The following is a 15,176-nucleotide window of genomic DNA, read 5'->3' as shown; positions in this document are numbered from 1 at the left end:
CACAGCTCATGGCAACGCTGGATCCTTAACTCACTGAGCAAGGCCAGGCATCGAACCTGTGTCTTCACGGATACCAGTCAGGTCCGTTAACCACTGAGCCACAATGGGAACTTCCACACTAGAGAAGATATTGATTTGAAACACTTCGGTGTGTGCATTTAGCTTCTGTTTCTGCCTCTTACTTATTTCTCATGTCCTCACTCTGTCAACAAATTTAGCTATCTGTAATTAATATGCATCAACATCTAACATTTATTACATGCTTAACTATGTGATGAAATCTGAGCTAAGAACTTCTACTTGATGAAACTCAAAGCAATCCTCTAAAGTGTTGTTATTAAATCCATGTTACACATAAGAAAATGAACACTCTGAGAGATTAGGGAAGTGCCAGGGTCACTTGATTATTCGGTGGTAGAACAGAGAGAGGCACTCAGCTATCAGATGCTAATGTCAGAGTTAAAATGCCAGCAAAGTATGTAAAGGCTTTCATGTACTAAACAAAATTGACTATTAGATTCTGATCCTGTGCTCCCACTTCTCTCATCCTTATTCCCTCCATCAATCACTCAGTAAGGTAGAAATTTATAGGCATTTCTTACCATATTACCAATATATGGTTGTACTGCAATATAATCGAATACATCTATGCTTTAATGATTAAAGAAATTATAAGTTATCTGGATAATTAGTATTCTTAAAAATATTTTAAATGATATTTTATAATAAACTTAATAACATACTCTACAAACTATGTATACAAGCGTATATGGACTTGTCTATGTGTGAAGATATATATATTTTTTCTCCTATGTGTAATGGACCACAAGTTTAGAGAGATGCTCCAAGAGGCACTGTTTCTGGATCAAATACATCTAGGAATCATTGTGTTTTATATCTCCTTTCCAAATATATCTATTTGCATTCCAATGTCCTTAAGACGTTTTGCAAAATCTTTCCAAATATCTTCCCATCTTTCCAAAACTTGCTAAATATGAATCTCATATAATGTCAGTTATATCCTATAGAACTTTTGCAAAGCATGTTGGGAAATGATAGTCCCATATTGACCAACACTTGTCTATATAATATGCTAGTAGCAACAAATGAAAGTCAAAGTATTGTCAAGGGAGATTACAGATGGGATATATACAAATTTTACAAGCAGAAAGACCATTCTGAGACAGTAAGCATTACATCAGTATTAACCTTCCTTGATTTGAACTGCAATGGCAGTTCTAAAAAAGTAAGAACTAAAGAAGATTTTATACACCAGGGCATGTGTCTGATATGGTGGGAAATAATAGTGTCAGCACATTCCAAGTAGGTAATTGGTTGTTATTGTGCATATTCCCAGCAAATTGGGCCCTTTGCTGCTAATTTAAACACCCATTTTTGCCTAATTATGTTGTGTATTTACATTTCACATTATCTGTGTTAACACCGTGGAAATCCAGCTGGTGACCTAGCAGGAAGTCCCTTGAAGTCATAACTCTTAATTACCCTCCCTGGAGCCAGAGCGGTTTGAATTGAGAGGTAGTCAGACTTGGTTATAGGAAGGATGATAGGAAAAACACACAGATGTGCAAGCCCTGCTGTTTTGATCTGTAAGCCTGTGTCCAGTGCGTTAGAGTAGTCAGTAGTACAGGCTTTAGACTCAGAGCTGGGTGCAGATACGAGCTCTGCTAATAACTGGCTTGTATAACTTGAACAAGTTACTCGTTCTTTCTGTGTCTTGGTTTGCTCAATATTAAAATGGAAAAATAATAGTACTAAATCTGAAAGACTTTCAAAAGAAGAGGAAATGGGGAAATAACACGTATCAACCCCTAGGCTGGGAAACTCCACATGCTGCAGGTGTGGCCCTAAAAATACAAAAAGGAAAAAGAAAAAAAAAGAAGAAAATGGGGAAATAATATATAAAGCACTTTACACAGCCTCTGAAATATAGAGCACATTCACTAAAGAGTGACTTATTTTCATAATTTTATTATTATTACTACTTTTCTTATATGTGGTAAGAACTAAGTATTTGTTGCCCCCAAATTATGAATGTATATAACAAACAGTAGTATTTGTTAATAATAAGCAAATCATTAAAAATTTTTCTCTTTCTCAGAATGACTTGTTAATCTGATGTTTTCTATTTTCATTAAAAACATTAATGAATCAGCTTTTTGTTTCATATTTAATGTTAAAAATATTATACTTCTTTTCGGTGTGCTAACTGCATCTAAAAACTATCTGTGAAATGCTTCAAAGATTTTTTTTTTTTCTTTTTGCTATTTCTTGGGCCGCTCCTGCGGCATATGAAGGTTCCCAGGCTAGGGGTTGAATCGGAGCTGTGGCCACTGGCCTGCGTCAGAGCCACAGCAACGCAGGATCCGAGCCGCGTCTGCAACCTACACCACAGCTCACAGCAACGCTGGATCATTAACCCACTGAGCGAGGCCAGGGACCGAACCCGCAACCTCATGGTTCCTAGTCGGATTCGTTAACCACTGCGCCACGACGGGAATTCCTAAATGCTTCAAAGATTTTAAGTGGTCAATAAATATTATTAAATAGATCATTGAGATGTAAACTGTTTCATCAAAATGCAACCAAGCATTCCATAATTATTAATAATGAAAAAAAACTTCAGAAATGAGGTAAAAACACATGCAGATACTTAGTGAATCAAAAGAGTTAAGGCTGAGAAATATATTTGTTTTATGATGGAATTCAAATGATGTTAAGTGTGGACAGCTACCATATTTTTATGTTCTATTTCATGTAATAGAAAGAGTGGTGATACAACAGATAATTATTTCCTATGACTCCCTTAATAAAAATGCCATAATAGTCATTACTATTTATTGACCATATTCCATTGGCTAAGAACTGTGCTAATGATTTATGTATAGTATGCCCCTGACATCTCAGAAACTCTATAGAGTAAATAACATTTCCAATTTGTAGCTGAGAATGAACAAAAACAAAAGTGGAAATTGTCTCAACCCAGCATTCCTTTCCCAACTTTTCTTTTAGTGACAGAAGAAGCATTACTAGCCACAGGGGCATTTGGGATTTAGGTGGAGCTAGTTATATCATCCCATCTCTCTTGGATTTTTTCAGGAATGAGTATTTGTCTGAGTTGGATTAGAGTCATCCCCATAGATTTCTTGGGGTTGAGTTAGCAAGGAATTGAGAAATAGTTTTTTTCCCCCTGCATTTCTGGTTGAGAATCTATGTTCGTACATCTAAAGTGATTCATGGTATATTCTATATAGAAAATGCCTATCTGTGCTAAAGGAGAGTGAGTTCACTACCAGAAAAGTAAAATAAAGAAACAGCGTGAAGCCCTTTGATCAAGTCATTCTTCTGTTCAGATTCACTTCAGCCTTCTTGTGCTCTTGCTATGTCGCCTAACATTTTTATGTCCTTTTAAAGCTAATAAAATTTGGGTTTCTGCTAATTTCAATTAGAAAAACCCCTCCTGGTTAATTCAGAGGTAAGCATATTATTCAAAATAGCATGGCTAGTTAGTCATAGAGGCAGAAATCAAACCAAGGCTAGTAAAAAACCCATCCCTTGACCATGAAAATTTCTATCACAGTTTGACAAATAAAAATTTTAGCAAGCCCAATAAGCAAGGTGAATATATTTTAAGGAACATTGGACATTCTCCTTATGTTCTAAGTAATGTAGTAACAGATGGATAAAATGAAATCTAAACTAACATCAGCAACTGCTTTCCCACTGATACCCTTTAAAACAAATGGATTAAATGGATTTTTATAGCGAATTATTGACTAAGAAACCCAATCAGGCATCTTTTCCTAAGCATGTTTTCCACGGTGATGAAGAAACAGAGATATGGTGTTCACACAGCTTTAAGTTCTATTTTTAGAAATTATAGTCCTAGACTGGTGCATCCAAGAACATGTGTACCAACAGGAGTTGAACAGAGTACATAGGATAAAGGCAAACAGACAACTAGCTGCATTTTCTCTAAGCCATTGAAAATAGCATAGCAACAATTCAACTAAGGAGCTAACGCTATACTAATGAAAGGGTATAGCCAGCCTATAGTACTTTGTGAGCAAACTCTTTCCTAAATTGGAGATGATGATAATTTATTTTTATTTAATTTTTTGTCCTTTGTCCTTTTAGAGTCGCACCTGCGGCCTAGGGAGGTTCCTGGGCTAGGGGTCAAATCAGAACTGCAGCTGCTGGTCTACACCACAGCCACAGCAAGGCCAGATCCGAGCCATGTCTGAGACCAACACCACAGCTCATGGCAATGCCAGATCCTTAACCCGCTGCATGAAACCAGGGATGGAACCCCCTCCTCATGGATCCTAGTCAGGTTTGTTAACCGCTGAGCCATGACGGGAACTCCCGAGCTGATAATAATTTATACTGTCAGTGCTGATGTGTAGATGTAGAAGTTTTCCCGATGTTTTAGCTTCGGATGTTATTTCTATGACTAAGAACACTGGATCCCAGTCCTCCCCATGTTGCAAGAACCACAAATGGATGCTGTTGGGTGGAAAAAAAAATCTTTTTTTTTTTTTTAGGTTTCCAAAAGCACAAGCAATCTGTGGTGCTTGGAGTTGACTGTATCCCCATGGGGTAGATGTTATGACTCCCCATGCTCTCTTAGAAGGTCCATGGCTGCCAAAATATTTCATGGGTTGCCCTTAAACATCACCCAACATGAACTAATATTTCATTTTAACTGCAGTTCTGGGAAACACAAATGGAGATGTTTGGTTAGAAATATACGAGGTGCATTGGATAGGGGGGGGTGTTTCGATTTTGAATGCAGAGAATCTCAAGGAAATATGTACTCCTCTGAAACTGTTTCCGTATGTTTCCTGATCCACAGCTCTCACTACATGAGACACGGTGTTATCTTGATTAATGTCTTCGTCGTAAATACATGATGAATGCTATTTTATGTCCATTCTGTATTTTATGCCCTTTCTCACCGTAACAAGATCAAAGTTAATATATTTCATTCTGCTATGAATGTATTTTTTTCATGTTGCATAATACAAAAAGATGACCCACTTGCATAGCAGTTCTACTTTTGTTCATACCTAGAAAGAGAAAAAAAAAATCTTTTCTGAGGTTAAATTGTCTTCTGTAAGGGATAAAATTAATATTTTTCCACTGTATGTGTAAGGGTTTCAAAAATTATAATATTCTCTTTTTATTTTTCTTGATGCCAAATTTTAGAAAAAGGAAAGAGAAAGGTGACATCAGTCACATCTAAAAAATATTACTTACGTCTCATTTTCTTACTTTAGTTGAAAAAGTTTTACTCTGTACTTAATTATGATAAAAATATTCCATATTTTTCTATTAAAATAGTCCTTCAGTGAACATCCCATGGAGTAAATTCTTAGGAGTAGAGACTTAACACAAGCCAAAGGGAATGTGTAGTTTAATTTTTTATTTTTTTTATTTTTATCTTTTCTTGGGCCGCTCCCACGGCATATGGAGGTTCCCAGGCTAGGGGTCCAATCGGAGCTGTAGCCACCGGCCTACGCCAGAGCCACAGCAACACGGGATCCGAGCCGCGTCTGGGACCTACATCACAGCTCAAGGCAACGCCGGATCCTTAACCCACTGAGCGAGGCCAGGGACCGAACCCGAAACCTCATGGTTCTTAGTCGGATTCGTTAACCACTGCGCCACGACGGGACCTCCTAATTTTTTAAATACACTTACCTTGAACTAATTTGTGAAAGTTATGCCAGTTTGTACATTTATCTGCATACTTTCAAAAACTTGACTTTGCTGAGAGTACACTTTTTTAACGTTATTATTTGTTTTGGAAATTTTCAATTTATTTTTCTTCACTAATTTTTTTCTAACTCTGTCTTCTTCATATTTTTCCATGGATTTTTTAATTTTTAATGATTTGGAAGCTATTTTTATATCCAAAAAATTATATGTATTTCATGCTTCAAATGCAGCCTCATTTTGAAAATCATTTAATAAGCTAGTAACTAATTTTGTCAATTTATTTTTGCTGTTTTGAAGGAATGTTTTCTATAAACAAACAAAAACCATACATACTTACATAATCAGTTACATTCTTTTAGGCATTTAGGCATTTGTCTTGCTTAGAAAGGCTTACGCTCATCAATTATTATTAAAGAAAAAATTATCTATTCTTTCCTATTTATAGCTTCATTTTCACATGCAAATTTTTGATTCATGGAAAACTTCTGCCTAAGAAAGGCAGAATAGGAGGCAATTTTAATTTCCTTTTTTTCCCCCAATTTTTTTTTTTAGTTTTTTTTTTCTTTTTCTCATTTCACATTCCTTTTTTTTTTTTTTTTTTTCCCCACTGTACAGCAAGGGGATCAAGTTATCCTTACATGTATACATTACAATTACATTTTTTTCCCCACACTTTGTTCTGTTGCAACATGAGTATCTAGACAAAGTTCTCAATGCTATTCAGCAGGATCTCCTTGTAAATCTATTCTAAGTTGTGTCTGATAAGCCCAAACTCCCGATCCCTCCCACTTCCTCCCCTCCCCCCTCCCCCTCCCATCAGGCCGCCACAAGTCTCTTCTCCAAGTCCATGATTTTCTTTTCTGAGGAGATGTTCATTTGTGCTGGATATTAGATTCCAGTTATAAGTGATATCATATGGTATTTGTCTTTGTCTTTCTGGCTCATTTCACTCAGTATGAGATTCTCTACTTCCATCCATGTTGCTGCAAATGGCATTATGTCATTCTTTTTTATGACTGAGTAGTATTCCATTGTGTATATATACCACTTCTTCCGAATCCAATCACCTGTTGATGGACATTTGGGTTGTTTCCATGTCCTGGCTATTGTGAATAGTGCTGCAATGAACATGCAGGTGCACGTGTCTCTTTTAAGTAGAGTTTTGTCGGGATAGATGCCCAAGAGTGGGATTGCGGGGTCATATGGAAGGTCTATGTATAGATTTCTAAGGTATCTCCAAACTGTTCTCCATAGTGGCTCTACCAGTTTACATTCCCACCAGCAGTGTAGGAGGGTTCCCTTTTCTCCACACCCCCTCCAGCACTTGTTATTTGTGGATTTATGAATGATGGCCATTCTGACTAGTGTGAGGTGGTATCTATGGTAGTTTTGATTTGCATTTCTCTTATAACCAGCGATGTTGAGCATTTTTTCATGTGTTTGCTGGCCATCTGTATATCTTCTTTGGAGAACAGTCTATTCAGGTCTTTTGCCCATTTTTCCATTGATTGATTTTGCTGTTGGGCTGTATTAATTGTTTATATATTCTAGAGATTAAGCCCTTGTCGGTTGCATCATTTGAAACTATTTTCTCCCATTCTGTAAGTTGTATTTTTGTTTGCTTTTTGGTTTCCTTTGCTGTGAAAAAGCTTTTTAGTTTGATTAGGTCCCATGAGTTTACTTTTGCTCTAATTTCTATTGCTTTGGGAGACTAACCTGAGAAAATATTCATGATGTTGATGTCAGAGAGTGTTTTGCCTATGTTTTATTCTAGGAGTTTGATGGTGTCCTGTCATATATTTAAGTCTTTCAGCCATTTTGAGTTTATTTTTGTGCATGCCTGTTTTCCCAACACCATTGATTTCTTTCTTCAGAGAACAGAGGTGTAAAAATGTGGATATTTTCTTAGGTAAACTGAGCTTCAGTTATTTTGTCAACAGAATTATTGTGATGCCTCTTTACTGGGTAACACCAAATATCTACGAAAATATTCAATGTGAAAACAATCAATAACCATAAAACGTTGAAGTTTTGTTCAATTTGAATCTGCATTTTTACTTTGTGCAGTCTTTTGTATTATGTGTAACAAATTAATTTCCTCAGACAAAAAAATTTTGCTGCAGCAAAAGGTACATTTTACTTAGAGCAAAATTTCCACCCACAATTTTTACTGGTATTTATATCAACATGATTTCCTGTGTGACAAGGTATTGACATACTGATAATAGGATGGAAGTGCTATGATGATTCCAATGACCCATCATGTGGTGGGCATGGTGTTTAACTTCATTTTCATGTGGTGGAAAAGGATTTCCTTTGAGTTATTCTCCCTTATGACCTAGACCTTGCAACTGAAAGTCAGAGAAGAACAGATGTTTAAAGCATTTAATTGATTGAATTTACATGGCTGTATTTGGCAATTCAGTCCCTCACCATAAAAAAGGAAATTGTTTAATAGTCTCCATTGTTATTTGGTCCAATATTCTGGGATCAAACACCAGATCTTGATTTTTTTCTAATTATGCTTCAATTAACAATAATTAGCCAGCAATAGGCCTTTATGAATTCTATTCCTCTAGGTATGTATGTTAGTATATTTAGTTTTAAAATGTTGAAATGCAAGTAGATTTAGTGACATTCACAGTCCATACATTCACAAAGAGCTGACTGCCAGGGAAGAAACATACTCTTCTCAATGTCCTAGGGGAGTCAGAGAAAGAAATTCTTCAGAACTGAACAGGTAGGCAGCCCATAGGGATACAAGTTGCCTATAATGGGTGGTGTGCCCGTGTGCAGTATTGAAGGGCATAAATGAAATGCTACGGGAATAGAAGGCAAAGAGAAAGGCTCCATTTCCATGGGGACATAGAAAGTATTGTGATAATATCTTAACGTTTTGTCAAGACCCATCTTTAAAATGGAAGATTAGAATTGAATTTTGTTTAAAAAATAAAGGCTGTGTTCCTTATCATTTTTGACATATATGATAGACTAAAGGCTAAACACCTCTAATATTAAATGTGATACCATCACTTCAGGGTAATAAACTAAGCATGATATTGAACATAAGAAACATTGCTTCAGTCTGACAACATGACACTGGAATAAGAGTGCTGTGAGTTGAATTGTGTTCCCCCAAAATTCATATGTTGAAACCATAAACTTCAGAATGTGACCTCAGAACGGGACTATTTTTGGAGGAAGAGGACTTCACTTTAAGAGGTAAGTGAAGTAAAATGAGGTCCTCAGGGTGGGGCCTAATCTAATGTGACGGGTGTCCTTATAAAAGAGATTGGGACACAGACATGAACAGGGGAAATTCCAGTAAAGACAGGGAGAGAGACCCACCTACAAAACAAGGAGAGAGGCCTCACTCCGAAGAAATCAACATTCCCAGCACCTTTGTCTCAGTCTTGGCATTTTGTCATGGCAGCCTTAGGAAACTAATACGATCAGAATCATAAATAATTTTTTTTCAAAACCTTGATTTTTGCCTTCCGGAAATATGTTAAAAAAACTCTTCATCTGTTCTTAGTTGCTTCTTATGAAAATTCAATGTTTTCTGTATTGTTAGTTTGAATTTATGATGCAAATGAGAAAAATAAGATTAAGGGAATTTAAATAATTTGCCATATTCACACGGCTTCTATGTCGCTAAGCCAGAGATTGAAACTGGATATGGTGGACTCTAAAACATGCCTTTTTTTTTTTTTTTTTTAGGGCCACATGAATGGCATAGAGAAGTTCCCAGGGTAGGGATGAAATCAGAGCTGCAGCTGCAGGCCTGTACCACAGCCATAGCAACACCAGATCCAAGCTACACCTACACCACAGCTTGTGGCAATGCCAGATCCTTAACCCACTGAGTGAGGCCAGGGATCAAACCTAAATTCTTATGGACACTTGTATGGTTCTTAACCCACTGAACCACAATGAGAACTCCCAACACATATCTTTTAATTGCTAGGCTATATTCATGTGTACCTATCTTTGCCAAAAGACTGCCATGCGCTATTCAAAGGGCAAATAGCTGTCAACATTTTGACTAAAACCAAAATAATATCATTTCTGTTTGTGGAAGGATTTAAGGGTTGCCTACTGCTATGTTTAGAATCCCAATAGATTGCCAATGAATTAGGAAAGAAGAACACGTGTAGGACTGGAGGCTTCATAAGGAAAACAGCACTGATTAGTAAGTTAATAATATAATTCACTTAATTTTCTTTACTGAGCACCTGTTCCAGCCACTGAATTAAGAGCTGAATATAATCGGAGTTCCTGTCGTGGCGCAGTGGTTAACGAATCCGACTAGGAACCATGAGGTTGCGGGTTCGGTCTCTGCCCTTGCTTAGTGGGTTGACGATCCGGCGTTGCCGTGAGCTGTGGTGTAGGTCACAGACTCGGCTCGGATCCCGCATTGCTGTGGCTCTGGCGTAGGCCGGTGGCTACAGCTCTGATTCAACCCCTAGCCTGGGAACCTCCATATGCCGCGGGAGCGGCCCAAGAAATAGCAACAACAACAACAATAACAACAACAAAAGACAAAAAAAAAAAAAGAGCTGAATATAATCATATTACTGAATTCACAGAGTTTTGAGCTTGATGGTAGAAAATAGGCACATTAAAATATCAATGTCAACTACACAATTACCAAGGTTAGGGGTGCACAGAATGTAGGAACTTAAATATGGATTCTAGCTCAGATTCAGAGAAAGGATTTTTATGCAAAAGAAAGATAACCTCAATAAAATGAAAGGAAGCATGATAAGGAAGATGAATTTGTTGAGATAAATAACAGGAAAATGTGAGCAGAAATTTCAGGCAGGTATCCCCCTTTTCAGCAGGCTTTGAATCTTTACAAATAAATGATACAAGTATGGTTTCAGTTACAGGGATCTTTCCTACTAATGTCAGGTACACATTTTTTTTTTTATTTACAATAATGTATCAGAATGCATGGCCTTAGCTAAGAACTGTGCCTCTATTTTAGGCCTCTTTTATAAATCAGGTTTTCTGAAACTGTGGATCCTTGATCATATGCTGTATTCATTTTCTAGAGCTGCAGTAACAAATTACCACAAATTGGTGGCTTAAAACAAGAGAAATTTATCCTCTCACTGTTCTAATGTCGCCTAGCTTCTGATAGTTGCCAGCCATCCTTCACATGCCTTGACTTACAAATGCATCACTCCAACCTCTGTCTTGGTCTCCATATAAGGTTCTTCCCGGTGCCTCTCCTCAGTTTCCTAAGAATGCCAGTCATAATGGATTAAAGGCCACCCTAATGGTCTCATCTTAACTTGATCATATCTGCAAAGATTCTATATCCAGGTAAGGTCATATTCACAGGTACCAGGATTAGAACTTCAAGGTCTCTTCCAGGGGAACACAATTCAACCCACAATACATATCTTCCCAGAAAGTATCTTCTTGGGCACCCATGATCCTTACATGAGTAGCCAATAGCCAAAAGAAAACTATGTAACAAACAGCTGCGAAACCTCATTAGCATGTAATTAAAATATTTCTTTTCACTCACAAATCTAGAGGTTGGTTGCTGTTTCTGTTGATCTGCATTGGGCTCTGGGGTCTCAATCTCACTCATGCTTCTGCAGTCAGATGCATGCAGAGCAGAGGTCTTTGCTGACCCTGTTCGGGTCCCTTGCATGTTTGCCTCTTGACTGGGATGTCTGAACTGGGTTGGTTCTGCTCCATATGTATCAGCGTCGAACAGGAGGAAGAAAGGGGGTGGAAACACACAAGTGCTTGTTCAGCTCTCTGCTTGTGCCGAATTTGTTATTGTCCTGTTGACCAAAACAAGTCAACATCACCAAAAGTCAGAGAGAAACAGGAAACTACTGAAGCCATTGATTCAACTGTCTATAGACTTATTATTTCCCATCTCCCCTGACTAATCTTCTGTTATCTTTTAGAAAAATCCCTCTTTCAATTTTTCCTTTTCTGTTGGAAGTGTCCCTTAAGACTATCTTTTAATTCTATTCAGAGTAGTTTTAGGATGCAATAAATGTTCTTTCTTTAAAATACTATTTTAGATTTTTCTCTTTTCTTCTACTCTTAACAATGAAATAAAAGTCATACTTTTAACACCTGAGCTCTTTTTCTCCTATCTATTGCATATACTTCCATTGGCCTACCTTAGCTCAAATATCATTTTCACTTTGAAATATCCTTTCAAAAGTAACGACAACGGAATGACTCCCCATCACTAACCTTAATACTTAAACTCTCTGGCTCTGTACCAGCTTGGTCTTACCTATTTATTAGCGTTTAGTCCTCAAGTTAATGCTTCTTAAAGGAAGGACTTTATTCACCACGGTGAATAGTACAGCATCTTGCAAAGCAAAGTTTAGGGTTCAGTGTATATTTGGAACAAAACCAGGATCCCATACTCCCGTTTTCCAATTAAAATATCTTTCCCCTCATTCCAACCTTTGATTATTGTGTTATGCCAGTTTAAAATGCCTTCTCTTTCTGATTGTAAAATACCCATCAAAAGAATACAAAGCAGGAAAAAAATGTCCCTTTTCTTAGCATGCTCATAGTTTGTGCAGATGAAGTCATAAAAATAAGTGATTATGAAAAAAATATCCGTTGCCATGCTGGAGATGTTCACAGGGATAGAGAAGTATTCACAGGAATATAGAAAGGGACACTTAAACCAGAAGCAAAGAGATGAGTAAGTTTTCCTAAAGAATGAAGAAGAGTAGCTTTCCTGAGGCAGAAAAGAAGGGAACAAAGGTGGAGGCATGAAGCAGTAAAACCATGAACGAAATGACAAATAGAATATTTCTGATGTGTCAAGTTCAATTCACTAGATGGTGATATACAGACTGATAGGGAATGCATTAGGCATGAATTGTACTTGGAGGGTCTTTATCCCATGTTAAAGAACTTGAAATCAAAAAGTCTCAAGACACTTTAAAGCAGTTTTAGCAAGAGAATAAAAGGTCCAAGGTCATCTTTCCAAACCTGGAACAAAATGTAACTCCCAGGATCCAGTCATTTCAAGGCATGGCAATTACAGTGTATAAGCCCTGAGTCTCACTCTCTGAATTTTCCTTTTAAACATAGTAGCTCATCCAAGAAACTGCTCTGATAATGTATTTGGGGCTTAAGGGCTTTGTTGGCTTTGTTCTCTTTCTCTAGGTGTTTTCAAATGCTGGTTTTCCATAGACAAAATGTTAGTGAAAAGGATGAAACAATAGCAATTCTTTCTAGTAAGATGGAGGATTTTTTTTTCCCACTAACTTTGGTATCATTCAAATTTAATGACGAAGACATTGCAGACTAAGTGACTAGAAGTTAGGGTACTTAGGCTAGATAGAAAGGCCACTGTTTTTAAAAAGTACTAATTTAAATAAATAGGCTTTTTGCCTAAGAATAGCCCAATAGATGATTATTTTTTAAGCTTGGAAGAAATACAATAATTTTAACTTGATTTTGTGGTATGTAAAAGTAGGAGGAAAAGAAATTTGAACTCGACAGAAAGTGCAGGTCTGGGAATTAGAATTTATGAAATAAGTATAGATTTACTTGAAAGGCTAGATTAATTTTAACGTGCTTATGTATGAAATGTTATTGGCTGTCTAACTGTTCCATTATGTGTTAATAATAAAATAACCCACATGTGCAAAATGGATGTGTCACACCAAGAGAAAAATGTTTAAAATGCCAAGTAAATACCACAACAAATGTAGGAAAAATGCTTTACTGATGGTTTCACTTTGCAGATTCTTTTGAAGATTTTTATTTTTATTTTTTTCATTATTCTGGAGCACAGAAATCAAAGGTCCTATTCTTTATAGAGGGATCTTGTTTTGGTAAATTTTACAACCATTCAGTTTATATTTAACCAGAAACTTAAGATATTATGCTCGGTAATTTTTTAAATTAGTATTTAAAAACATGTGGGGCTGTGAGGCTGATTCTCAGGGCAGCATGGCTTTGAGAAAAGCTTGGTGCATGGTGCCAAGTCCTTTCTTTCTTGTATTTTAAGCTTCGTGCTTTTCAGTTTTTATTGTTTAGAATAGTTTTAGAGATTGAATATCACTTTCTTTCTTTGATCCAGTGTTTTCTTTCTGGCAAATACTCACCTATCAATTTCTCCCTTTTTGTGCCTCAGAAAGATTTCAATCTGCATTAATTCGATTAATATACCTGATAGTGACGTCCATCTGGATCCAATCTTTCCTCATGAAATCCCTCTCTTGAGGAGTTCCCATCATGGCTCAGCGGAAACAAATCTGACTAGCATCCATGAGCACCCAAGTTTGATCCCTGGCCTCACTCAGTGGGTTAAGGATCCGGTGTTGCCGTGAGCTGTGGCATAGGTCACTGATACCACTCGGATCCCGCGTTGCTGTGGCTGTGGTGTAGGCCAGCGGCTGCAGCTCTGATTCAACCCCTAGCCTGGGAACCCCCATAAGCCGCAGGTGCAGCCTTAAAAAGACAAAAAAAAAAAAAAAGAAAAAAAAAAGAAATTCCTCTTTTGGGAGCTCCTGCTGTGGCACAGGGAAATAAAGATCCAGAGTTGCCGCAGCTGTGGCACAGTTCATGGATATGGCTCAGATTCAATCCCTGGCCCAGGAATTGGGAATTTCCCTATACCATAGGTGCAGCCAAAGATAGAAAAAAGTATATATTAGAAATTCCTCTCTTGTTTATGTAATGCCAATAGGATCCCTTAGTATTCTAGGATGCTCTTATTTTCTGGCTTATTTGGTTCCCTCAGAGCATCAGATTAATTATCTTAATATTTCATTAGCTATTTTTCCATACCCATTTGGCCAACTTTTTGAAGGTGACAGGGATTTGAGGTCTATTATTTTGTCATGATGAGCTTAACTTTATACCCGTTTCTTTTTTTTTTTTTTTTTTTTAATTTTCTCTGTTGTCTTGAGCAACGTTCTGTCTTAGTGCCCAGCTGGAACGGTGCTGATCAAGCTGAATGTCTGCAGAATCTTCAGCAATAGCATCCTGTTCCCTACCATCCATAGATACACCACAGCCACAGAACAGTAGCTTCTGCAAAGATAATCAGTATCATTGCCTCTATTCCTGCCATACTGAGGACATAGCTTGCTTTGTAGCAAAGTTTTGTTTGACGCGGTGTTTTGAGGAAATCTATGGGATCACAGCTTTGTCCAGAGCTCAATTACACTTGTCCACATTTCCCTGACACCTTCACCTTCCTTATTAGGCCATGGGGTGTGGAGGTCAAGAACACAGGCTTAGGGCTCATGCAGATCTTAGTTCTAACATTTCGCTTTGCACTGGCAAGCTGGGTGCTTTAATTCCCTAATTTTTCTAAGATGAAAAAGACAGTTGGGGATAGTTCTATTTTTAGTAATGCTAAACCAGGTGAATTCAAGCAAAACTTCTGAATTTGTTCTAATAAGAATGATCCGAATATTTTG

This window comes from Phacochoerus africanus, chromosome 9 (assembly GCF_016906955.1).
Source record: "Phacochoerus africanus isolate WHEZ1 chromosome 9, ROS_Pafr_v1, whole genome shotgun sequence".
Classification (NCBI taxonomy): domain Eukaryota; kingdom Metazoa; phylum Chordata; class Mammalia; order Artiodactyla; family Suidae; genus Phacochoerus; species Phacochoerus africanus.
This window is presented reverse-complemented; position numbering follows the sequence as displayed.